General features: G+C 48.5%; 1 protein-coding gene across 1 annotated transcript in view; it reads right to left on the bottom strand.

Moving 5' to 3' along the window:
- Positions 1–15799, bottom strand: part of foxp4 (forkhead box P4) — a 319253-nt gene extending 303454 nt beyond the window's left edge. Inside the window, 1 exon segment of the mRNA XM_078420290.1 lies at positions 15437–15799. The gene's annotated coding sequence lies outside the window, so the exon portion shown is untranslated.
- Between the last annotated feature and the right edge of the window lie 9105 nt (positions 15800–24904).

The following is a 24904-nucleotide window of genomic DNA, read 5'->3' as shown; positions in this document are numbered from 1 at the left end:
CAAATGGTCTGAAGATCTGAATTTCTGCCCCCTGCACCAACTTGTGAGCTGCACATTCATCTGTCCTATCTTCCTATTCCTACCCTCGTTAGCAGATGGCACTAAGACAAAGCCAGAAATTACAACACTCGGGATTCCTGCTTTGTAATCTTCTGCCTAGCTCCTAATATTCTTCCCTACACTGGTCCTGGAGAGGATATGGATGGGGCATTTTTCAAGAAAAAGCAGACATAAATTTGATGGGCTGAATGGCCTCCTCCCGAGCTGTAATGATTCTATAATTCTAGGAGGTGACATTTTCCTCGGGTCGCTGGCAATTGGTTTTGCTTCACCCAGCACCACCAACAGCATCTATTCAGTCATTATCACATTGCCGTTCTCTCTGCTAATTAGCTGCTGTGGTTGCTATATTATACCAGTGGCTCCACTTCAATGGCTGTAAAGTGCTCAGGGACATCCTGAGGCCACGAGAAGCACAACATAAATGAGTTGTGAAATGAAACAAAACTTTGCATTGATACAACACCTTTGATGTCACCTTCAGGAGACCCCAAAGTGCTTTGCAACCAATTAAACGTTTCTGAGGTGCAATCTCTATGGTGATGTCGAAAAGCTGTAGCCAATTTGAACACAGCTGGCTCTCATTGGCATCGTCCAGGTAACCTCACAAGGCAGTCATATTGGGTGAGGGATAAAAGTTGAGCAAGATACCAAGGTGACTCTCTGTTCTTCAGGATCGTATATAATATCAAGGAGCAGGCAGGACTTCAGTTCACAGGCTCAGCTGAAAGTTAAGATTTCCAGCTGGGCATCGACACAAAATACTGGAGTAACTCAGGGCCAGGCAGTATCTCTGGATACAAGGAATGGGTGACGTTTCAGGTCGAGACCTTTAGTCAACAGCACTCCCTCAGCACGGAGGTGGAGGATGAGCCAAAGTTTTTGTGGCCAAGTTTCCTGCAAACCTCTGACGTGAGACAAGAGCACTACTGAGCCTGAGCCTCAGCTGACACGTGTCGCTGAAACTTTTGCACTTCTATGGTGCTTTGCAGAATGTTCCAAAATTCTTCAGCCTCAGCAAAATATTTCTGCGTGTACTCTTGCTGCAGTTTAAGAAATACAGCGGCCAATTTGATCGAAGAAAGATTCTGCAAAGGGCAGAGTAATTGACCAGATAATTGCTTCTGAGTAACTTTGGATGGGAGACATGTACCAGCCATACAAATCACTAATTGTTGCAGGAATGTTTTCCTGTATTCTCTGAAATGTCCCTCCCAATATCAACCAGAATTTCAGTTTTTGTTCAGGAAATAAAGGTTTGACCCTTGGCTTGTTCGCTGACCAATCAAAGCTTGAAATTTTTTCACATCTCATTGACTTGGATGGTGGAAGGTTGGCCCAATGAATGTTCCCCTGCCCCCCTTCATGGGACTTGGTTTTAGCAGATAATGAGCAACATTTCTAGATAATAAACACAGAGAGGGAGATGGTGAAGGAGATCACCAATTAAGATTTTGACTTGTTATATGATTTGGGTGGGGAAAAAAAGACATTCATTTGAATAAAGAGGGAGAACATTGGACTTTATCCTTTGGACATTGGACTTTATCCTTTGGACATTGGACTTCCATCACAGTGAGGAATGTGGGGAGCCACATTCTGGATGCTTATGTGATCTTTTATTTTATGTGGCTGTGTGTCTTGTTGCTTTTCCCTTAGTATGGCTGCTGGTAACTCAAATTTCACTGTACCTTAATTAGTACATGTGACAATAAACTGGCCTTGAAACCTTGGACAGGATGTACAAAGAAATTCTGGTTTCTAACACACAATTCCCAGAAAGTGCAAACAGATAAATACATCAAAAGCAAGTTTATGGTTTATAATTGTAACATAAAGGACAACAGAAACTTGGCAAATGAAACATCTGAATGATGCCTATGCGAGAGTCCTTCATCAGGTGACATGGGGCATGCAGCAATGAACCAGGCCATTCGGTCCAGCTCGCCCATGCCAGCTCCTACTAGTTTCCTCCCAGCCCTTTTCATCTCAACTCTATTAATTATAGTCTTCCTCCTTCATTGGTTTCTCCTTGTTTGCAAGATACCCAGCAGTTACACCAGGATGATGCTAAAAACTGGAAAGGCGAGGTACAAAGAAACGGAAACAATTTCTATTGGAGAGAAGACAGAGGAGGAGAGAACATTTAGCCCAGGTCTTAAAATTAGTCAAAGGATAAATATTCCAATAGGTGATTTGGCCTTTGGTTAGTCAGTGCCAGAGGCCATCGGTTTAATATGGTCAGTGAGACAATGAGCAGAGGTTCACTAATAATTGATATGCAGAGTGTTATTGGAGCAAGGAATGCTTTGATCGCCAGAGTATTGAGACAGTGAATGCATTGTACATTTTAAGGGAAAAGTAAACGAATATTAGATTCCAGTGGAGAGTCCGGCCGACGGGATTAGCGTTAGATTACTTCCGCAGAGAGACAATGCAGACCTGCTGAACCAAATCGACTTTGTTTTGCAGAGAGCGCTTGCAGAGATGAGTGGGGTTGGTACTCCAGTCCTGATGTGCGATGACGCAATAGTTACCGTGTAAAGGGTGAACCTCTCCGACTTTATAAATTACCGCTCCCAGCCATCAGCGTCGGAGCATCCCAGAAACAAAAGGATCGTCAATCACCGCTCCTTCCAGCCCAGCCTTCCTCCCACAACCGTAGACATGGCACTCCAACGCAAACTCTGCCTTCCACGTGTCAACCTACTCCTGCCAATCTTCTCCAGGGAACCTGCAGCAGAAACTGTCCCAGGAACAACTCTACCTTGAGCCCGACGCTGGATAGTTAGTTGCACAGAACACCAGCAGATCGGCTCTCCTGTCCTCAACGCCCTCCCTACTTTAAGCTTGCTCAGAAAAAACAATCTCCATTTACATTTGAACCTGTCACCGCATCAGGGCATTCTACCCAACCAATTGTTTCTGAAATGAAGCGATTTCCACACACCATCTTCCCATCCCCCACAGTCACATTCATCTCCCATGCTCTGCTGTTATCTTCAGCCTTCTCTCCCCCACCCCACCCCACCTCACCCCACCCACCAATCCATCCTCCTCATCTGGATCCACCTCCTGTCCCCTCCCCTCTTCATACAACCCATCTCCCCTCCACTCCCGCAGTCCAGAAGAAAAGTGCAGGAAAATAACTGCAGATGCTGGTACAAATCGAAGGTATCACAAAATGCTGGAGTAACTCAGCAGGTCAGGCAGCATCTAGGAGAGGGAATGGGTGACGTTTTGGGTCGAGACCCTTCCTCGGACCCTTTCTCTGTCTCCACGCAGAAGGCCGGTTGTCCATTCGGTCCACAGGTGCTGCCTGACCTGCTGAGTTCTTCCAGCGGTTTGTTTAGTTTTCGCTCCGGATTCCAGCACTTGCGTCTCTTGTGGTATCTTAGCTTGTGCCTCCAGCCTCAGTTCCGCATCTCACATGAAAGATGACACCGCTAGCAGTGCCACATCGCCACGGTGTCAGCTCTCCGGTCGGGTCTCAGAGAGGGGCTTCGCGTCGAGATGTTTGTGCGACGCTTACCACCGTAGACAGTGAGCTCTGCCCCTGTCCCACCACACACTCGGCGGAGTCATGCCGCCACTGGATTATTCCCATTGGTCATGGACTGACTACAATGTACCGATCACCCTATCTGATATAAGAGAAACACAAAATGCTGGAGTAACTCAGCGGGTCAGGCAGCATGTTTACAGAGAAAGAATAGGTGAGGTTTCGGGTCGAGACCCAACTTCAGACCATATCTGCTGTTCACCAGCTCCCAGTTCAACCATCCCTGGATTTATCAACTGACTTTCCTTGTTTGCCCCCTCCATGGTCCCACTAACTGTGTCCGATCCTCCAGCCGCACGCATGGGTCATCCCACATCTCCCCGGCCTCTGTCCACCAATCACTCCACCTTCAGCGTGCCGCCAACGCCTCGCAACCCCCCCTCCCCCCCCCCCCCCACACACACACACACCCACACACCCACACCCACACATACACACACACACCCCCACACACACACCCACACACCCCCACACACACACACCCACACATACACACTCACCCACACACACACACCCACACACACCCACCCACCCACACACACACACCCGCACACACACACACCCACACACACACACACACACATACACACACACACACACACCCACACACACACCACACCCACCACCCTCTCCGTCTTTGTCCTTTGAATCCCACCTCCGGACAAAACATTGGGCCATCTGCCCCAATATCTTGAGAACCCTTTGGGATGGTCCGACCCCCCCCCCCCCACCCTACCACCCCACCCCAACCACCCCTCCCCCCCCCCCCCCCACCCCAACCACCCCTCCCCCCCCCCCCCCCACCCTCCCCCTCCAACGTTAGACCCAGCAGGCGATGGTTCTTATGAAGGGGATGTCGGACAAGCAGAGGAGCGAGGGCGTCTGGTGAAAACGCCACTAAACACCCATCTCCTACCCATGATATAACGCACCAACCCTCCCCTCTCCCCCCCCCCCCCCCCGCTCCCCCTCTCTCCGCTCTCCCCACCTTTGGCGAGAAGAGTAGAATAATGTACCAGCGCGTTAATTCATTAATAAGACGCAAAATCGTAAATAGAATGCAACCGAAAGCAACTTTTTTAAATCCATTGGCACCAAAAATAAGTCGTTACAGATTTTGTAATGAAACGTATTATTTGTCAAAGTTCCCCTTGTTAATTTGATCTTGCAAACAGTCTCAGAAAATAAAGTGAAGGTGAAAGTGATCTAAGATTTTCTGACAATCCCTGATTTGAAGGGTTTAATTTTTCGTTAAGTCACTTTATAAAATATCCAGTTAGGATGGTGATACTTTAAGCAAATGTAATTACAGTGTTTCGTGTCCCCCCTCCCTTGACTAATGTCAGGGGACTATAATCCTTTCGTCAAACCAGCACAATAAAGAGTTTCTTGCACGGCATTGTTCAAAAGACCTGTCACACCGCGATTGGGCGCCGCGCTCCGTCTGAATGCAATTAGCGTTATTTTAAATAAAAAAAACTATTCAAGAGACATGCCAAATGAGAACAAGCCGTATCAGCCCCACAATAAAGGAATTAAAAAAAACACAGCCCGTGTTTCTGAGCAAGTAATTACAGTGTTAGTATACTACTTGCAAGCGCCAGGGTGCAAATTACCTCCGATCTCAATAGATAGTTTAAAGGCTGAACTGGGAATCGGCGCGCACCGTCTAACGGGGAGCCGTGACCCCCCGCTAGTGACAGCGGCGGCGCCCCAGTAAGCCCCCCCCTCCCTCCCCCCAGTAACCCCCCTCCCCTCCCCCCAGTAACCCCCCCTCTCCCCAGCAACCCCCCACCCCTCTCCTCGCCTCTCCACCCCTCCCCCGCCCCTCCTCCCCCCAGTAACCCCCTCCCCTCCCCTCGCCCCTCCACCCCCCCTCCCCTCGCCCCTTCACCCCCCTCCCCTCCCCTCGCCCCTCCAGTCCCAGTAACCCCCCATCCCAACCCCCCCAGTAACCCCCCCCCCCTCCCCTCCCCTCCCCTCGCCCCTCCACCCACATCTACAAGTCACCGCCACACACTAGCAACAATGTTGGAGAGTGAGAGTGTGTCCGGGGGAGAGAGAGAGAGAGAGAGAGAGTGTCTCAGAGAGGCCGAAGTGGGCAGGGCTGGGGGGGGGGGGGTGAGAAGGCGATGTGCAGGGATTATTGGAGAGGGTGGGCAGTGAGAGGGGAGGGGGGTGAGGGCGATGGGGGGGGGGGTGAGAAGGCGATAGGGGGGTGCAGTGAGAGGGGTGAGTGAGGGAGGGAGAGGAGGGGGGTGTGAGTGGGGTTGGGGGCGGGCGAGGTCGCGAGTGCAGCAGTGGCGGTGAGTGAGTGGTGCAGGGGCTGGGAGGTGAGTGGTTTCGGAGTGGAGGGAGTGAGCAGGGTGTGGGGAGGGCAGGGGGTGTGGGGAGTGGAGGGGGTGTGGGGCGGGAGGGGTGAAGCGGGGGGTGGGTGAGCATGGTGCAGCAGCGAACAACACCGCGGAATTGCCCCTAATTCCTTCAGGTTGCCGGGATCACTCCCCATTAATGTGCGAGGCGTCAGCGTCATCTGTCTGCCTGTAAGCATGGCCGGGCAGAGGACAACGTGGCGAGTCTATGGTAACTGCTCGCTAAGTGTTATTGCTTCCCGCTCGGGTATTATTCAATTTGGTCGTTATTTTCACCGGTTCCCCTTTTCCTTGCAGAAAGCGGTGTTCACAACGAGGAACTCGCTCTTATAAAACGGCTGGACAGCTACACCCCACCACCCCTCCCCTCCCCACCCCTCCCCATCCCTCCCCTCCCCATCCCACCCCTCCCCTCCCCTCCCCATCCCTCCCCTCCCCACCCCTCCCCTCCCCATCCCTCCCCACCCCTCCCCATCCCTCCCCTCCCCACTCCTCCCCTCCCCACTCCTCCCCACCCCACTCCTCCCCTCCCCATCCCTCCCCACCCCTCCCCTCCCCATCCCTCCCCACCCCTCCCCTCCCCATCCCTCCCCTCCCCACTCCTCCCCTCCCCATCCCTCCCCTCCCCTCCCCATCCCTCCCCTCCCCTCCCCATCCCTCCCCTCCCCATCCCTCCCCTCCCCTCCCCATCCCTCCCCCCTCCTCCGACTCTGCAGCCACTCATTTGTCAAACTCCCCAACCGTCTTCTTCTGGCAGCTTCCTCTTTTTTTTTCTACCTCTAACGCCCCCCCCCCCGCCCCCCCGCCCGTGTCCACTCCTCCCCCTTCCCCGTGTTCACCGCACCAACACATAGAACTACTGGAGATGTTGCAAATGTGAAATTCAACTACTGGCGATATCTAGCAGGTCGGGCAGCGTCTGTGGAGGAGATGCAGGGTTACGTGTTCAGGCCGCTGGAACGTATAACATTCCTCCAGCACGAAATTCAGGAGAACGTTTCGGGTCGAGAGCCTTCTTCAGACTGAACGTCACCTATCCGTGTTCTCCAGAGATGCTGACTGTCCCGCTGAGTTACTCCAGCACTTTGTGTCTATCTTTAGTGTAAACCAGCATCTGTGTGTTTGGAGACGGCGGGTTGGTTGGACGTTGAACGGGGACTTGGGACGATTCATCTCATCCCGACCCTGACCCTGATCCCGCCTGCCCGAACCCCGTCTCCGCGGGGATTCATGTAGCGCCTGGCTCCTCCACCTCCCTACCTCTGCGACCCACGGGGAAATGACTGTTCCTCTGAAAGGACACAGAGTGCTGGAGTAACTCGGCAGTTCAGATGCTGCCCGACCCGCTGGGTTGTTCCGTCAACTATTCCGTTTCTTCAGAGATGCCGACTGACCCCTTGAGTTACGCCAGCACTTTGTGTCTATTTTCGTTTCTGTGGAGTTTGGTCTGTGCGGATCAGAGGGCGGATTCTGTCCATCAGAGCGAGAGTCTGTGGGGGAATGTTGCCGACTGGCCCGCTGCAGACTGCAGGAGTACGTGCTGAGGGACACACTGAAGCTTGGTGCAGCCAACGCCAAGGCCCTGTGGGGGAGGACCACAGTCTAGGGTCCTTCCGCTGCTGGACATGGGGGGGCACCCCTCAAACAGGGAAGGGTTATCACCTTAGGGGCCCACATAAGTGGCAAGGGTGCCTGGTATAATATCTATGAACACCACGCAAATGTGTGTAAAGCCTCCGAGAATCTCAGATTATATATATTTTTTGCACAGTTCTTACTTTGCACATTTTTAAAAAAAAATCCGAATAAAGTTTATTTTGATTTTAAAAAATCTCCTCAAACAGCAAGTGCACAAATTGCATCATGGTGGTTTCAGCACGATGCTGAAATGGTGGTGGGCCAACTGCCTCTCCACCTGCCTAGTTGTGGCAGGAACAGATCCACTCAGGAATGGTGCGGGTTGCAAAGGGCAGGTGTACCTCAGAATGATGATGGGAAACGGGAATGGAATTGGGTGCCGAGGGCACATTCCAGAGGGAACGGCGTGGGGACTATTGTTCTGATTGTCTATTTGCATCATTAAATAAACTGGAGCTAGTCTGGTACTGACTGAGAGGCCTGGATATGCCCGAAGATAGACACAAAAAGCTGGAGTAACTCAGCGGGTCAGATAGCATCTCTGGAGATGCCTGGTTTTGCCCTGTTTATACCACACTACACAACGGTAACGCACACCAAGAACTGACGAGCATTCGCCCAATGTAGCCGAGCATTCCCAGTCAGTCTGTAAAGCTGCAGCGCACATTAGACTTCACAGGGGCGAAGTTTGTTTTTTCCATTTTTAAGCGGTGAGGACGTTGCTCTGTTACAGAATAGCATGTATTAAATTAGAGCACACGTATATGTATACGTAGAGAGAGAGGAAAATGTTGAGAAACTGGAAGCAAACAAAATATTTGGGTTGGAAGATTTTAGAAAAAATGTTTTTGCAGTCTCACAAAAATACTAAATTATATACTTTTGTGTGCATTTATAGAGTATGTGTGTGTGAATGTGCATATACTGCACATGTGCATATAGAGTATGTGTGTGTGAATGTGTATATACTGCATGTGTATATATAGAGTGTGTGTGAATGCGTATATACTGCACGTGTACATATAGAGTATGTGTGTGTGAATGTGTATATACTGCATGTATATATAGAGTATGTGTGTGTGAATGTGTATATACTGCATGTGTATATATAGAGTATGTGTGTGTGTATGTGTATATACTGCACGTGTACATATAGAGTATGTGTGTGTGTATGTGTATATACTGCACGTGTATATATGCGCGGAGGAAGGAACTGCAGATGCTGAAAAAAGGTCTGGACCCAAAACGTCACCCATTCCTTCTCTCCAGAGATGCTGCCTGTCCCGCTGAGTTACTCCAGCATTTTGTGTCTCTATGTGCGTATATCCACACATGTAAAGACACACACGCTACATACATATATACATAGACACACAATATATAATTTAGTATATGTGCGACTGCAAAAATATTTTTTTCTAAAATCTTACCCACCCCAAATATATTTTTATCTGTTTGCTTCCACGTTCTCCACATGTTCCTGTCGCTCACCAACTCTCTCTCTCTCTCTGCCGCAGCGTATTAAAATGCAACAAGAGGACTCGTTCCTTCTCTACTGTTGCAACCACGAGATGTTTCCAGATGGTGAGTCTCTTTCTAGATGGTGAGGATTGTCAGAGCTGCGGTGGGCACCGGTTCATGCACTCGGCCATCAACACCACCCTCCCTCCCCGACCTTCCATACAATGCATCGGAGCTGTGGCCTCCCGACCTGCGCCACCATCACAACGTACACAGTGAACCGTTCAACACCCCAGGTCTCACAGGGAAGGCTATCTACCCAACGCCTTACTGTAGACAAACCTCTGCCGCAAACACGAGTTGTGAATATCACTGAAATATTTTGTGCATCTTTCGACTTGAAGGCACAGAAATGCAACGAATGAACACAACACCACAGGGAAGTGAGGGGTGAGGAGCAGAGAGTAGAGACGGGACTACAGGCGTTCTTCATTTCATTAGAGAATGTGCGTCCGTGAATGCTGGCAGTTCCGCGGACGTTAGTGCTGGTATGGTTCAATACGGTGCCAGCTTTCGCTGTCGAGCTGCCACTGGGACCAGAGTAAGGAGCAACTTTGGCATTAGCGGGACGCGATGAGTAAATTGTCACCTTCTCCCAGGGCAATAATCTGATGGATCACGTGTGCACTGTGCAAGGCGTCAGTGTCAATGGGCTTGTGATCTACTTTCACATTGTCGCTCATAAAGTGAAGACCAAAACAAAGCATTGTGACCTCAACTCAAAATCGGAAGTGGAAGGGGAAAGGGTGTGGGGGGCAACAGATCCTGGTTAGGATGGGGGGGGGGGGGGGTACTGAAGAAGGGTCTCGACCCGAAACGTCACCCCTCTCCAGTGATGCTGCCTGTCCCGCTGAGTTACTCCAGCTTTTTGTGTCTATCTACGGTTGATTAGAAACTGATTGGTCAAGCTGTACACTCAAGTCCAATACTCCCTCCCCAATCTCTGACTCCCACCCCCCTGATGATCTTTAAACTCAGCGAAACTAAAACACAACACCTCTGCCTTTTGAATCAGGTTACGCAGCGAAATATAAAAATCACGAGAAATTATTTTCACTTCTCAACACAAAATAACAAAAAAATGTCACTGGTATTTTGTCTTGTGGTCAGTTCTTTGTGGACGCCTCTCGTCCACAGGCACAACCGCTTTCTGGAGGTTGTGGGATGAAAGGTGACTCGGGAGCAATGTTTGGAAGAGGAACAGATGAGGCGAAAGTGGGAACAAATCTCAAGCGGTTTACAGATACCGAGTAACACTGTGAACACGTTTTATCATTTCCAATTAAATGCGTGTGCACATTGTTTGAGAGAATCTCATATTTTGGTTCTATTCTTCAATCCTTATTTCATTGATAAATATCTAGCTCTTTCACCAAAGTAGAAACCGTTCAGGTTATTAACTGTCAAAGCGACATGCAACGTTCCTATTGAAACAAATCGATTCCTGATCCCTAACTTTGCAAAATATGAATACTGAGATTTCCAGTTAAGCGTTCAATTATTTTAGCAGTTGTTATACAAGAATGGCAAAACGGCAATCTATCGTGTCCAGCTTTGATCTATCTAATATATTTAATCACTTAAATTATTGAAAATAAACAGAAAGTAAGATTAATCAAGTCTAACTTTAACCTTCAATTATTTTTACAATTTCTAGACAAATATTCACTTTGTTTTTTTTGTATTTTTATAATGTTGCTTCATAATAAAAATGAAAAATTACAAACAAATTTTCCCGTATTAAAAAAATATTTTAAAAACCTCTCACCATTAATATACCGAGAAGGTATATGGCAGTCTCGTATAGAAGTTAGAGGGAATTCTCAATCTCCATGTGGAATAAACTCTGATTTAAAACAAAATGGTTTTGAATATTTTAACAAGGAAGATTTCTTCGGTTTCAATGTTCTGTTGAGGAGAGTTAGTGACGGATAATTGGAAAGTTTCAGCGTGGTGTTTCTGCAAGACCTGTGTTGAGCCGTATCCACCGCAATGTCAAGTTGTTAGGCACCAACTCTTGAAGCCAGTTCCCCCGCAAGACCCAGTGTCTGATCTGAACAAATCGCTCACACACTCGTTGCGTAGCGCCTTCACGACTATCTGCAATTATTAGTGGGCGCGAACGCGAGTTAAAACAAGCTGCAGAAAACTTACTTTGAAATCGTTTGTAAGACATACGTTTTACGATCCAAAAGCATTTTAAAAAGGCACAAGAAAAGGCAATAATTAACACTAGGGAGCACAAAAATTTTAAAAAAAGTTTCCGATTGAAAATCAGCTAAAGAATATTTAAAACGCGAAAGCCTTCGTGCTCGGAATCGCTTCCCACAAAAGGGCTGGGTTTTTTTTACAGCACAATTTCCTCTCAAATTAAAACGCGTCCACACTTGAGGCTGACGGCAGCGCAGGTGCATACAGAAACTCTCTAGTAAACCAGGTGAGATGTCCTTTCACCTGCCCCCCACATTCTCCTGATATTCATCCCCGCTTCCCGTTTCTCTCTTTCCATCACCATCGCTCTTTCTCGTCTACTTTGTTCTCCCTCTCTTTCTCTCTCTCATTTCAAACGCCGGTCGCTACTTTTGCCCCCCCCTCTCCCACATTTGTTTTCTTCAAACTTCGCCCCTTCCCCTCACGCTCTAACACGGGTTTCCCCCAGTGCCCACACCCCGAGCGAAATGTCGCAATTTTATGTTTAAAATAAAATGCTTTGCAGGAAGCTAAAGACAGCAGTGGCTGCCAGCTGTGGTTCCCAAGTTTCCGATAGCACCAACGCATTACATGACTTCTGGCTGCCGGTAACACTGACAATGACCGGGTGCGCGGGGTGCAACTGTTGTGGAAAATGCACTGCCCACAAACTGCCGAGTACTTGTTTAAACACAACACATCAACCCACCGCCCGGCACAGTGAGGCGAGTTCTATTTTACACTCGTGGTCGCAAGCCCGCATCTCACCTTCCTCGCCTTGTTTTGTGAAACTCAAAATCTAAAGCGGCCGCTACCAATTTTCGCACTTAACCAGACTGTAGTCAGGCGCAGTTGCGTTATATTTTGGTGAGTCTCTCCTTCTCATCAAAGTGTCAAACCTCGGAAGGAATCGAGGGGCAGTTGAGATCAGGACTTGGAACCTGTTTTCAACTTGTTAGTAAAATACACAGAAAAATACAGGAACAAAACCGTCCAATTTACAACATGATACCCAATTACTGCCATTTATTGCTGCTTCGATCGCAGGCGGAATATTAGTTCAGTTCCATGGGATCTGTTGGTCAGATGTTCCCAAATCATCTGCCCATGTTCAGCCAAGCGGACAGTGCGCTTGGTCCTGGTGTAATTCAGTATTGGCGTGTTTTTGTTTTGTTTTTTGTTCTTTAATTGTGCCTCGACATTAAAACGAAAGAAACGTTTGCTGCCTCCCCACATCGCGCCGTGCAGCGAACAAATGATTAGTTAGACCTCCACTCAGAGACGCCAGCGGGTCATCGAGGAAGGAAGGACATTACTGCATTTGGGATGTGAGATTTAATGAAGAAATTAACATGAGATTTAACACGATGCTTCAAACAATACGCGGCCAACTGTATGTGGAATCGGTGGACTCCGGGACTGACTGTTAAACTGTGGTGATATTCACCAGACCGGCCCGGCCGCTTATGTACAATAATCGCACATTCCCAATTAGTCACTTCACCACTTTCAGACTTCAAAATACACAGCCTCCAATCGTTTCGAAAATAACAAACTTTAAACCCGCTGGAAACATTTGGGGGTGAGCGCGCAGAATGGAAATAAGCTGAAGGGGAGTGTGGACACGTAAACAGTTTGCAATCGGCCACTGTAAATGGTCAACACACAATGGGTCCGGGGACACGCAAACTCTGGCCTTTCCCATTCATGCCGGCTTCACGTCTCCCTGTTTCTGTTTGCAACAATCTCTTTCCGAGGGAGAAACGATCAGTCGCTCCCAGGGATTGATTCAACCCGTCTCTGTAGCGGCCGATTCTCGTCTCTCACTCAAACGCCTTTTCCCCTAAAGTTTACACAGACTGCGCCTGAGAAATAAATGATGGTGGGAATGTTTGCTTGGGGTTTACAAACAGTCACAAAACGTGGCGGAGTACAGAGAAGGTTGTGTGGGGTTGGTGTTGAGGAGAGAGGTCCAGGGGCTAAGCCACATCTGCCCGCCAGCCTGCACAGTGTGGAACTGATCCCGAATATCGCTCACACTGGGGGAGATAGATCTCCGAGGCTGTGCAGTTTCAACGATTATTACCAGGTGTAAATGTCTAGTGCTAATCTCGGCGAGTGCCCGTAATCTCTCCCCTCTCGCCTCTCAAACAGTCACCAACGGCAGCGAATTCTACAACCACGCCATTCGCCTGCAAATGTAGCATCTCGTCGTAGTTGGACACGTTCGCCACAAATCTCCCGCCGGCCTCTGAACCGGGCAGATACTTATTCCACACGCGGGATTGCCCTCGCACCGAGTTACACAGTAACGTGGGCAATGGTCCTGGCCACACATCACAGGAGGCGGGCGGGGAGAGGGAAGTCAGTCTCGGCCCGGGAGCTTTCGATTACATCGAGGCCAATCGATTTCAAAACTGAACGCAAATTGAAATAATCCAGACTAGAAAGTTCAAAAACAGAGTCCGAAATGTTGGCCATTGAAATGTTTCCGCCGCCGCTTTTGTGCCGACCGTTTGGCAGTTGGGTCGTCCTTGGACGGGAAAGGAAATCGATTAGGGCAGAGGAAAGGGGAACCAGGTGCGGTTGAGTGTGGACTTGTCGCGGGCGCGGGTGTAGGGGCGAGCGGAGGGGGTCAGTCTGGACCCTTCACTGACCGCGGCCACCCGCCAACGAAGCGAACAACTGCGTGCGACCCAACAACGAATATCTCTCTCTATCTGCAAACAGGACTCTCCAGGAAAGCCCCGGCGCGGAGACTGGTTGGGACAGATGGAAGCGCGAACGACAGGGATCTATCTGTCCCACCGCCGGCAGCGGCGACTGACCCGGGCAAGGGGTGGGCGAGTGGGGTTACAGGGTGACGGGGCAAGGGGTGGGCGAGTGGGGTTACAGGGTGACGGGACTGTGGGGCAAGGGGTGGGCGAGTGGGGTTACAGGGTGACGGGGCAAGGGGTGGGCGAGTGGGGTTACAGGGTGACGGGACTGTGGGGCAAGGGGTGGGCGAGTGGGGTTACAGGGTGACGGGACTGTGGGGCAAGAGGTGGGCGAGTGGGGTTACAGGGTGGCGGGACTGTGGGGCAAGAGGTGGGCGAGTGGGGTTACAGGGTGACGGGGCAAGGGGTGGGCGAGTGGGGTTACAGGGTGACGGGACTGTGGGGCAAGGGGTGGGCGAGTGGAGTTACAGGGTGACGGGACTGCCCCTCTCCCAGTGGTTGCCGACCGCTGCCGCCAGATCGCCCGGAGACAAAGATACAAAGTCCGGCGACCGACGGCAGCGGGCCCCGAATCCAAACTCCACCCGCCGACCTGCCCGCTCTCATCCCACTAACTCTGACAATCCTTTGACCACCAAAGCCCCACCGAACACTCGCACCAACAACTCTCCAAACGCCTGCCCGCGTGTGTAAACCCACATGCCCCATTTTGACCGGGACTGATCTCACGAATTTAAGCAGCGCCGATTTCTCCAACTGAAAGCATGGTTTCACAGAACCAGCCCTAACCCTCCAACCCGGTCAAGCTCAGACGGCCTGAGATCCCAGCGAGGTCAGGGCGCCCGGGTTTAAACAACAGTTTAACAGTCAGTAAGAGGGTCGGTCACAACCCACAACAGCTGACCACTACAGCCCTTAAAACCGCCTAATTAACCCGAGTCAAAACGGGGCCCGAATCAGGTTTAATCTCTTCCTTTTCAAATATCTCCCGCACACAATCAACTTTCAAAGAAAGCCCCCGCCTCCACACCCACTTTCACAAGGCAAAGCCCAAAGCCTTTCAAAGTTCCGATCGATCGGCTCGGTGTAACTTCGCCCACCCGTCTCCCAGCTCCAGCACAAGTAGGAAACTTTCCGCCGCGCTCACAACCATCGCTCTGCTCGTTACATTACAGTGTACCCCTCTCATGTATTAATCACAAACACAGGGACGAATGTTCTTTCTCCTCCACCCCCCTCCCCTCCCCTCCCCTGCCCAAGAAACAAAAAGAACATTAGATGTGCAAAACTTTTAAGTTGGACAACTTTAGTAGCAAGGCGCACCCACAAATGAAACGAGTAGGGAGTGGGGGTAGGTGGGAGTGCGAGTCACTAACCTGCGGCCGGCTCCCTCTGTCTCTCCCTTTCACTGCCACAGAATCATGAGGTGTTCGCCACTCGCTGGGAGATTGTTGAGGAACACAGATGCCCTCTCGGAAAAGTAGCTTCCAGCCGCGAGTGTGGCCGCCTCTCTCTCTCTCTCCCTCTCTCTCTCTCTCTCTCTCTCTCTCTGTTTGTGCCGGGATTGTGTGATGCAATTTTCTTCCTATATGATATATTTTCTTTCCACTCTTTGCAGCATGCTCCTGGGACGATTGAATTGCATTGTTTTTTTAGGAGATCCTGCTCTCTCTCTCTCTCTCTCTCTCTCTGAGAGCCGCCGCCGCTATGATTACTCAGGCGACAAGCTGCACGGTTCTGAGCCGCGTCCCTGTGCACCCCCACCCACCCACACACACCCCCCACACACACACTGTGACACAGACTCTCACACACCCGCCGACAGGAGCAGCCTTTACTCTCAGGGTCTGAACTACACACAGGCAACGTGAGGGCAAGCGATCCATCGCCAGCACCGTAATCTACCTAAAACAGGTGCTGCTCAATTTCCCTCGCCGCCACCCGCTCTGTCGGCGCATCACAACTCGCTGAGGTGACATTGTCACCCACAGACACACTAACTCGTTTTGTTTTTGGGTGTGAGAGTGAAATGAGAGCTGTCAAATAATTTATAAAGTGGCCCGTTTAAAGTTAAGCTATCTTAACGTGTAAAATAGATACCTGCAGCCTATCTTACACTGGGTTTCTCCCCTATACTCTGATGATTTGGATGAGAGTTCCCTGGGTCTAATCATCGAAACGTAGAAAATAGGTGCAGGAGGAGGCCATTCGGTCCTTCGAGCCAGCACCGCCATTCAATATGATCATGGCTGATCATCCAAAATCAGTGCCCCGTTCCTGATTTTTCCCCATATCCCTAGATTCCCTAAGCCCGAAGAGCTAAATCCTACTCTCCCTTGAAAACATCCAGTGAATTGGCCTCCACTGCCTTCTGTGGCAGAGAATTCCACAGATTCACAACTCTCTGGGTGAATTGTTTTTTCCTCATCTCAGTCCTAAATGGCCTACCCCTTATTCTTAAACTGTGACCCCTGGTTCTGGACTCTCCCAACATCGGGAACATTTTTCCTGCATCTAGCCTGTCCAATCCCTTAAGAATTTTATATGTTTCTATAAGATTCCCTCTTATCCTTCTGAATTCCAATGAATACAAGCCCAATCGATCTAATCTTTCATCATACGTCAGTCCAGCCATCCGGGATTATAGTCCATTCTCTCTCTCCAGGCAATGTGTGCAAGCACACCCTTCACTGTTCAAGGGGTCCAAAACCTGTCCTCCTGTTCCACCGAAACACTCACTCCTAGACTGATTCAGATGTGAAATAGGCCCTTCGGCCCACCTTGCCCATGCTAACCAAGTTGGCATACTGGCGAGTCCCATTCACCTTCTTTGGCCTGTATCTCTCTCAGCCCTTCGTATCCATATATCTGTCTAAAATCTCTTTCGAAAGTCGTAATTGTATCCCCTTCAATAGCTTCCTCTGGCAACTCATTCCAGGACTACTCTGAGTGAAAAAGTTACCCCAAGGTCCCTCTTGAAATCTCCCCGCTCTCACGTTAACCATATGCCCTCTAGTTGTAGAATCGTCTACCCTAGGAAAAAGACTATGAGCATCATGTACACCTCAATTGGATCACCCTTCAACCTCCTACACTCCCAGCCTATCCAATCTCTCCCAATAACTCAAGCCCAGGTAACATTCTGGTAAATCTCTTGCGCACTTTTTCTAACTTAATGGAATCCTTCCTAGAGCTGGATGACCAGAACTGTAAACTGTACTCAAAGTGTGGTCTCACCAATGACATGTACTGCTTTTGTACTCAATACCCACCCCTTGCCCAATGCCTTCATTACCCTGTCATCTGAGCCCGCTTTAGGGAACCATGCACCTGCACTCCCAGATCTCTCTGTTCTCCAACACTCCACCATTTACTGATCAAGTCCTGCTTGTGTGGTATCTACAACAGAGTATTACTGAGGATATTCAGCCCAACTATTCTGTACCAGTATTGTGCCCAGATGAACGTTGACCTCGTCTCCTCCCTTTCCAGTCAGCAAGCCTCCATTTTCACTTGTTTCTTCCTCATCTCCTCGAGACAGTCTCACTCCTGACTTCCCGCTTCTGCTCCCTTGACATTTATAACGCGCAACTGTGACCAGCTAGCTTTCCTTCCAGACCCATTCTTAACCATTATTATTAATTGCTCACTTTTCCTCAAGAATTATCTGTCTCATCTTCTATTATTAACGTCACCTCAACAAGAAATCGTGGACCTTCTTTTCCTTTGCAAACTTCCACTCTCTCCATTAAGATGGAAAGAGTGTAGAGATTTAGAGGATGTTGCCAGGACTCGAGGCCCTGAGCTATAGGGAGGGGTTGGGCAGGCTTGGACTTTATTGCTTGGAGTGCAGGAGACTGAGGGGGAAATCTTGTAGACGTGTATAAAATCATGAGGGGAATAGAGATTAAATGCACCGTTTTTTTACCCAGCATTGGGGAATGTAGAACTACATTCCTCCAGCGTAGGGGAATGTAGAATGTAGAAATGTAGCAGGTTTAAGGTGAGATGGGAAAGATTTAATAGGAACTGGAGGGACAACTCTCTCACCTCAGAGAGTGTGGGTGTATAGAATGAGCTGCCGAAAGAGGTGTTTGAGGCAGGTACAATGACATTGTGGATTTCACTGTTCAGGAGTTAAAAAATTTACAGCCATGTTGGAAGCTTCAAGATGATGATAAACTTTACTAAATTAGAAGCTCCTCAAGTAACAGATTCAATGGATTTCTCTCCAATATACTGCTAACATACCAGCCCATCAGTTAGGACCCTTTGAAATAAAGCTGTCGAGAGCAGTAGGGATGAGGTTTGTTTCCCCCCCCCCCCCCTCTCAATAGTAGACATGGATTTAAAGACCATCAGGCATAGGAGCAGAATGAAGCCATTCATCCCATCAAGTCTACTCCACCATTCTGTCATAGCTGATCTACTTTCCCCTCTCTTGGAGGAGTGGTACCAGTTGCACAAGGGTTGACCTTGTCAGTGGTGCAGTCTGCATCTGCTTGTGGTGTGTATCCTCAGAGATGCATGACCCAGTTTACTAAATAAAGTGTGCACTCCCACTCAGAATAGGGAGCAGACTGGACCAACTGCAGCACCAACTGTGCATCCCCTTTTCCCCTCTGTATGCAACTTAATTTAGCCCCATTATTATCAGCCCAATAAATATTTATATTTCCTGAACATTGACGCTTGCTTATAATGTGGGAGTTGAATATTCAGGAATTTATTGCTGTGTGTGACATATAGTTTACCATGTGAGACATATCACAGGACCATGAATCTGTATTTTACTGATCTCCTGTGATTGTTTCTCAAAAGCTGGGCATTTTGCCATCTCAGCTTTAACAAAACATAGATTACTTTGCAAAAAAAAAATGCTCACTGCTTTAAAACTGCTGAAATTGTTTGGTTAATTAAACAAATATGGAACAGAAATACAGTATAGAAATGGTGCCCACATAATAACTTCCTTCTCTTGTTACGCAGTGTCGAGGGAGATGGTTTCCAGTCCATTTGTGTCAGGTCTAGAGTAGGCGATGCTGGCTGGCCCTGGTTGGTCATGGCTGCCTGATGGGGCGGGCATGTAGACAGTCTGAGAGGTTGCTGACTCCTTCCACCACTTACGTCAGTTTCTGTCTGCTAATGACAAATAAACTATATGCTCTCAATGTGTAGGAAGGTACTGCAGATGCTGGTTTACATCGAAGATAGACGTAAAAGTGCTGGAGTAACTCGGCAGCACAGGCAACATCTCTGGAGAGAAGGAATGGGTGATGTTTCGGGTTGAGACCCGACTGCCGACTGAGAGTCTCAATCTGAAGAAGGGTCTTATAGACAATAGACAATAGGCAATAGGTGCAGGAGTAGGCCATTCGGCCCTTCGAGCCAGCACCACCATTCAATGTGATCATGGCTGATCATTCCCAATCAGTACTCCGTTCCTGCCCTCTCCCCATACCCCCCTGACTCCGCCATCCTTAAGAGCTCCATCTAGCTCTCTCTTGAATGCATTCAGAGAATTGGCCTCCACTGCCTTCTGAGGCAGAGAATTCCACAGATTCACAACTCTCTGACTGAAAAAGTCCCTCCTCATCACCGTTCCAAATGGCCCACCCCTTATTCTTAAACTGTGGCCCCTGGTTCTGGACTCGCCCAACATTGGGAACATGTTTCCTACCTCTAACGTGTCCAACCCTTCAACAATCCTATATGTTTCGACAAGATCCCCTCTCACCCTTCCAAATTCCAGTGTATACAAGCCTAGCCCCTCCAGTCTTTCAACATACGACAGTCCCGCCATTCCGGGAATCAACCTAGTAAACCTACGCTGCACGCCCCCAATAGCAAGAATATCCTTCCTCAAACAGGTTTACCAGATTCGAGGGTATTATCTATAACGTGAGTTTGTCCAAATTTACATTGTTTTCTCTAGACCTTTGGGGAGCTGGGTATAAAATTATAAAAGGCGTAGGTCGGGTAGACAGTCAGAAACTACTTTCCCCACAGTAGTAATGTCAAAGACAAGAGGTTATATTTAAGGTGAGAGAGGCAATATTAAATCAGATGTGTGGAAGTTTTTTTTTAAATAGAGAGTGTTAGTTGCCTGGAATGTGCAGCCAGAGGTGGTGGTGGAGGCAAGACAAGATAGTACCTCTCCTCTGCCTGCATGTGATCCATATCCCTCTATTCCCCATATGTCCAGGTGCCTACTGAAAGTCTCTTATATCAGTAGGCACCTGGACATATGGGGAATAGAGGGATATGGATCACATGCAGGCAGAGGAGATCAATTTATCAGTTTAATCCAAAACGTCATCTATCAATGTTCTCCAGAGATGCTGCCCGACCCACTGAGTTCCTCCCTAAACATTACCCATTCCTTCTCTCTAAATTCTCAATGATCCTTCTCCATTGCACATTTTCTCACATATAAAATTATAAAAGGACTGGACAAGCAAGATGCAGGAAAAATGTTCCCAATGTTGGGCGAGTCCAGAACCAAGGGCCACAGTCTTAGAATAAAGGGGAGGCCATTTAAAACTGAGGTGAAAAGATACTTTTTCACCCAGAGAGTTGTGAATTTGTGGAATTCTCTGCCACAGAGGGCAGTGGAAGCCAAATCACTGGATGGATTTAAGAGAGAGTTAGATAGAGCTCTAGGGGCTAGTGGAATCAAGGAATATGGGGAGAAGGCAGGCTCGGGGTATTGATTGGGGACAATCAGCCATGATCACAATGAATGGCGGTGCTGGCTCGAAGGGCAGAATGGCCTCCACCTGCACCTATTTTCTATGTTTCTGTGTTTCCATTCTGAAGAATCATCAGCCAGTGTTTTCACGAGTTGGTGGGCAGGTTACATTCTTCAAGGAGGCTATGCGTACATGCAAACTCCGCACAGAGAGCAGCCGAGGTCAGGATCGAACCCAGGTATCATAGTGGCAGAGTTATATCTGAAGATAATGAGTGCCGCAAGTGATGTAGAAAACCATAGAAACTAATAATGTGAGAATGCAAAGGGAGTGAGCTGTGTACATGAGCAGTGCGCTGTGAAGTTCTGGTATAGAACCAATGACCACACGCAGCAACAGGCCTGTCTCACCACTGCGCAGAAAGGCCAGGCAGGCCGCCACCGAGAGCCGCCGAGCTTGGCCCTGAGGACCAGTTAGTCAAGGAGGAGGGAGCCGCTGGTGACCGCGATGCGAGGAGTGGCCGTGCTAGGAGAGGTCGGTAGGCGGGCTGAGTCGATCGAGGGTGACAGAGGAGGCACTGCAGCAGTCTGGGGTTTACCTGGACCGGGAGACTTTGGACCTTTGTGAACGGTGTCAAAATATGGCGACTGATGCATTGATGAGCTATGCAAAAATAATTTCACTGTGCAGTGCATGTGTGACAATAAAGAACCATTGAACCATACTTGGACTTGTTGCCTCTACCCACCTGGTAACCTGTAGGAAAACTGAACACCGTGTGTTGCAGGAGTCCAATATTGAGTATGTGATCAACATGATCTAACCATGAGAGCTGGTTGAGAAGACGTCAGTATTAAAGATCATGGTAGAGGTGAAGATGTTGATGGTAGTTGGTTTCTCTTCCATGGATTTGAAGGGTTTACAGAGACAGCACTCGTAAAGCACTGGTGACATTGCTCCAGTTCCTGACTATAGTATGTAGTCAATGTCTCAGCAGCCTAGAGGGTGGCAGGGAGCAGCAATGCTTGTAGACAGAAGGAACTGCAGATGCTGGTTGATACACATAAGGACAAAGTGCTGGAGTAACTCAGGCAGCATCTCTGGAGAACATGGCTAGGTGACATTTCGGGTCGAGGCCCTTCTTCAGACTGGGTGCCTTGTGGACGTTGATGTCTGTGGCAGGTTGAGATCCTAATCTTTGGTGTTTGTTCTCACTGAGACAGTGGAAGCTCCCAGTAACACCAGTACTGGTTGGAACTGCTCGGAGGCAGTGCAGGAGGATTTTTGAAGAATGTAGGGTCCCATTCTATTGCTATGATCATATCAAGCTATTCCTCAACTAGGTCACGAGGCAACACCCTCCATACTGATCAAATCCAGCCGGCTGCAGAAGCCAAAATGATAACAAAGCAATGTTACTACTACTTGCCCAACCACTTCTGGAGTTTGGAGAGGTGAGTACCAGAGAGACAAAGTGCTGTTGTCAGACAGAACTCCCCCCTCTATTTCAAAATGTCCATCATTGCGTGAGATTCGATAGATTCCAAACACACCACATCTATCTGTTAACGAAGCATTGTATGTTTGTATGTATTGTGGCTCTGGCGGCTGTGTGTACCAACAAGTAGGTTATTCTGAACAGCAATCTCGTGAGCGTGGCAGGTTTACACAAAGATCACCACTTGCAGATACTCCCAAAGAAAATCAACCTTCTGGGCGTTAAAAATCTCAAGGGTGTGTAGTGTCGCACAGTCAATGCAGACTTGGCCACAACGCCCAATTCCTTCAAATAAATAAACAATCGCAAGTGCTCATTCTTAGACCTTCCCCGAGCCAGTTTGTATGTTGTGCAGTTATTAACTTTCTCAATAAAAGCAACTCTTTGACCCCTCAATTTTTCCAAGTCACCATATCTGCAACCTTTCATTCTGGCCCATGGTCTCTGAATACATCAGTGTACATCTTCTCCACACACCAGAGTTTGAGTATTTCTGCGTCTCTAATCCTGTCACAGTGTTGACACATCTCCTATGAAAGTCGCAAGTATGCGTAAGTTACAAATGTGAAAGTTGGCAATGGTAATCTAAGCTTCTTGTTCTTTCCAAATCAGCTCCTGGAGCCTGCCACTGTTGGCCACACCACCTTTCTCCTGACTTTCCCTGGTGTGATGTGGCTGAATGCAATTTGCTCCCTTGTTTCCTAGACTGATATAATCAAGGAAGGACCAAGCATGGATTTCCCTCTGACCTGCTCATTGACGTCCATATTACCCCTCAACCACTCTTTGCATGTCATAACCACTCCACCCCTTTATCTATCATGAAGATGGGGTCATTCTGTGCTCATTCAAACTCCTATGACCACCCTCCCCCCCCCATTTCCCAAACCAAAAAGCATCACCAGTTCCCCAAATCAGTGGCCAAGGTGCCAAGAATAGGAATTCTTCCCACAAATCTTTTGTCTCTCTTCATCTCTCATTTTTCCTTTAAAAATACACCATAAAACATGCTCTTCTCTTCACTCCAAGCCGTCTCCAGGCACAGTGTCCCAAAATTACACTCTCCAAAGATGTATGAGTAAATAGCACACCCACCCCTCTTTACATAGTGAAGCGAGCCTACAAGATCCTTCCATTATATCATGACCTTCACTTTAAGACTGACAATGCCCACACCCCTCACTGCAACACCAACATGTCCCTCATTGTAATATTCTCTGATATACTACACCCCCTACTGTAACACGCTGATATTACCCAGATCCCTCACTATAACTCCAGCTACACCTCTTACTGTTACACCTCCAATACAACCATCTTTGATATCAAACACTGTTATTTTATTAATATATTTTTATGACAACTCTGTTATAACACGGGAATGCGCTGAAGGAAAGAAGATGTGGCCTCATCTTCACCACGCATTTCACAATTTCTAGAGAGTTGTGTACTGTGGTTTGGGGGTAATTTAAGGGTTCACTTTCTAGAGCAAAGCTGGAAACAATCACTTACTGCAAGTAGCAAGCGGAAACACTAATTTCCATCTCTCTGGTACTCATGTACCATACTTGGAGCTTTGTTACTATGTGTATGCACTCACTGCTCATTGATAGCCCATGCAACCCATTTAGTTCCTGATGTCCATGTGTTCTTCAGTCTGCTTCACCAGCAGAGAAACCCACAACCAAAGAACAGGGATTTAAAGTGTGGGAAGGAACTGCAGATGCTGGTTTAAACCAAAGATAGAAACAAAAAGCTGGAGTAACTCAGCGGGCCAGGCAGTATTTCCGGAAAGAAGGAATGGGTGAAGTTTCGGGTCGAGATCCTTCTTCAGACCCTTCGTCATTCCTCCTCTCCAGAGATGCTGCCTGTCCCGCTGAGTTACTGCAGCTTTTTGTGTCAAACAGGGATTTAAAGTCAGAGATGCACAACTGGGCAGAAGTTGAGGAATAATTTTAATGCTGCGACCATGATGATATGGACTGTAGAGGCAGTGAAAATAACAACTTGGAAATGGGAATGGAACAAACACTTGGAAACATTTGCGGGACATTGTTAAGTGCACGGGAATCAGATAGCTGTTTTGAACGGCCAGCAGAGGCAGGATAGGCCTTCCAGCTCACTTCTGTGCTGTGTCATGTGGCGTATGAGTCTATCATTGTACAGTAATTGAGTGATTATCTCATGATTTGGCAGACAAGTAGGGGTGGCACCCATTCATCTCAACCTTTCAGTCTTTTTGCAGCAAGACTGAATGGATGAGCTTTCCCTGAAGTTATGCTAACTCAAAAAGTTGTTGTCAGTCACTAAACAGCAGTTAAACCACGTGCTGTTTAAATGCTGAGCGAAAAACAACGTGCTGGAGGAACTCAGTGGGTCAGGCAGCGTCTGTGGAGGGAATGGGCAGACGTCATCTTGGGTCTGGACCCTTCTTCAGTCTGATGATACAAGGAACTGCAGATGCCAGAATCTTGAGCAAAACAAAAAAGTGCTGGAGGAACACAGTGAGTTAGGCAGCACATGTGGAGGGAATGGGCAGATGATGTCTTTGGTAAGGACCCTTGAGGCTCAAAAGGTTGTCTGCCTGTTCCCTCTACAGATGTTGCCTGATCCATTGAGTTCCTCCAGCTCTTTGCATTCTGCTCAGGATTCCA

The sequence above is a fragment of the Rhinoraja longicauda genome, chromosome 24 (genome assembly GCF_053455715.1).
Source record: "Rhinoraja longicauda isolate Sanriku21f chromosome 24, sRhiLon1.1, whole genome shotgun sequence".
In the NCBI taxonomy this organism is placed as follows: Eukaryota; Metazoa; Chordata; class Chondrichthyes; order Rajiformes; family Arhynchobatidae; genus Rhinoraja; species Rhinoraja longicauda.
The sequence above is the reverse complement of the archived record's forward strand: the minus strand, read 5'-3'. Positions and strand labels throughout refer to the sequence as shown.